The 2,863-nt window shown below is 32.0% G+C and overlaps 1 pseudogene; it reads left to right on the forward strand.

Annotated features, from left to right (window-relative positions):
- LOC107693648 (ubiquitin carboxyl-terminal hydrolase 22-like) overlaps window positions 1–2,863 on the forward strand; it is a 50,586-nt pseudogene that overhangs the window by 47,076 nt on the left and 647 nt on the right.

Genomic DNA, 2,863 nt, shown 5'->3' on the forward strand with positions numbered 1-2,863 from the left:
GTTATTCATTCAAAATATTAGAGAAATATAGAAGCTCAATGCGGAGAAGATCTTGATTAGGTTAAAACCGAAACCAAGCCATTCACACAGAACGCATATTCAGTGCATTTTTTAGACGGACAAATATGACTGCTGCACTCGCGTCTCACAGAAGAGATGTAGCCATGCAAAGTTAAAACAGTTTAAGCTTTTAGAAAACAGGTCACGAATTTGTGGAGGTTTATTCCTTTTCACTGCGTCTCATATGTGTTTAAATGCAGTCTGTGTGATCGGCGCTTCGGCTCTTTGTATTAAGCAATGCATAAATACATGATGCTGTTTTGTTCATAATTGTTTATGCAATTTACGAAATTATATTTGATTTATATGAGTTAATTTAGACGTAATGCACGTTTTTATAGAGTAACTTCCTTGCGTTGACGATTTAAATGCACTGCATTATTTTGCTCATTGCGCCCTCCTGTGGCCTCGGGAGACAATTAGACCTATACAATAAAGACCTATTTAATCTGCATATAAAACTTTAGAAATTAGATATTTGTTTAATTTTTGTTGTGCTTGATTGTTAAAACAAAAAGTATTTGTTGTTTGTCTCAATAAATTGTGTTAATTATAAATACAGTGGTTAAATGTAAAAAAAACATTCTATTGCTTTTTGTTTTAAAAAAGGTTATAAAAAATGTAAATAATTATCGATACCGAACGATAATTTTTTCGCTATATCGCCCAGCCCTAATTAGCACTATAAACACATGATGTCGGTTTCATTCATACTGGACGCCAGAGGGCGCCCTCGCACAGAAAATCCACATATCCAGTCACAGAAGCAGAGAACGCATGACCCTCCGGGAAATCCCTTATATGGACAAAGGCATCACTATTATAGCTGTAAGTTAACGAAGTAAACAGAACATATAAACGTTTTGAATGATAAAACAAAGACAATAAACACTCACAGACTGCGACAATATAATTTATCTGTTTTATTCAAGCCATCTGGTATTTTCATAATAATTAAGTATATTTATAATCCATTGCTAATCGATGTATTCTTGCTAAAGTAGCCTATGGAACATATCTTCTGCCTCATTCTGTGACAAGAAGCCTCATCAGATCACAGAAGGAAGCATCTGACTGGTGTTGTGGAGTAAAAAGGTTATAATGTTATCTTTTGTTGGACAATAGGTTTAGAAATGTGAATACAAGGGAGGTTTAGCTTCAGGCATTTTAATTTAAGCATGTTTAGCTTAGTTAACGGAAGGCATCAGAGCAAGTGTAATTACTGCATTCACGTGCTCCTCGAATGCTCTCGTTTCCAGAGTTGTGCTTTTAAGTCGGAATGTGAAAACAACATGGACACTCGCGTTACTACAAAGATTTGTATTATTAGAGATTTCCGAGCGTTTTCTCAGTCGGGAAATTATTTTTCACGTGCGGTGCCGGTGATGATGCTGCTTACGTCTGTTTCGGAAAACCAGAGGACAAATATTTCAATCGATCGCTCCGGCATGGCACCGAAATCTGCGTTCTGATTCGGTTCTAGTACATACCGGTTACATAGGTCATATTGGTGCCGGGTTTCGGTACCCAACCCTAGTAAAGACAGTGAGTTCATGTCCTGACATCTGCTCTGTTTCTCTCTCAGTAAAGAGAGCCGGATGAACGGACAGTACCAGCAGCCTGTAGACTCTCTAAACAATGACAACAAGTGAGTGAAGGTCTGCTGCGTTTAGTGTGTGTGAGTGATTCGTCCTGTGACGCGTCTCTCTCTGTGTGTCCGCTGCTGCAGGTATTCTCTGTTCGCGGTGGTCAATCATCAGGGCACGCTGGAGAGTGGCCACTACACCACATTCATCCGCCAGCACAAGGACCAGTGGTTTAAATGTGATGATGCCATTATCACTAAAGCCAGCATTAAAGATGTTCTGGACAGCGAGGGGTCTGTCGCACACACACTGCAAACATGCATCAGTGTTTGAGCCACACTTGAGTTTCACTGCATTACAAACAAAAGATCAAATCCGAAACATTTGCACACAAAAAAAAAGATTCTTATTAAAAAGGAATGCTGCAAATATTGAAATTCTGTAATACTTAGTTCTGTGTATAAACAAAATTAAACAAAGTTTTAATGCCAGAATTCAATTTTCATAAAATTCTTTAGTATTTTTGTTTAGTATAGAATTAATACTTGTGTATATATATTGCTCATTAAATATAATAATAATAATAATGATTATAAATTATTCTCATTGTTATAAAAATAATTTTAATTATATTAAATAAAAAATATATATATATATATATATATATATATATATAACCATATAGTAACTATATAGTATTAAAGTAAAAATTAATTCCAAATATTAATAATAGTAACAATAATAGTACCTAAAATATTAAAATAACACTGCTCTTTAAAATTTTAAATTTTATTTATACTAAAACTGGAATAAAAATTTGTAAAATCTAAATTAACTTATATAACCATATAGTAACTAAAATTACATTAAATTAAAAAAAGTACAAATTTATTCCAAATAATAATACATATTATAAAAAATTTAAATAAAAAAAAATATTTATTTATTTTTTACTGTGGTTTCTAAAAAAAAAAATTTAAATATATTTTCCCTTTTTGCAGGTACTTGTTATTTTACCATAAACAGTTCTATTAATAAAAAAATAATAGTAATAATAAAAAATTAATTGAGATACATTATTTAAAAACTTTACACTTATTTTATTTCAGCTAGTTACCAATGCAACATTTAGATTTTTTTTTAAACTTGAAGTACTAAAATAACAAATTTGTAAAATCTAAATTGACTATATATATATATATATATATATATATATA

Source organism: Sinocyclocheilus anshuiensis, unplaced genomic scaffold (assembly GCF_001515605.1).
Source record: "Sinocyclocheilus anshuiensis isolate Anshui unplaced genomic scaffold, SAMN03320099.WGS_v1.1 scaffold546, whole genome shotgun sequence".
NCBI lineage: Eukaryota > Metazoa > Chordata > Actinopteri > Cypriniformes > Cyprinidae > Sinocyclocheilus > Sinocyclocheilus anshuiensis.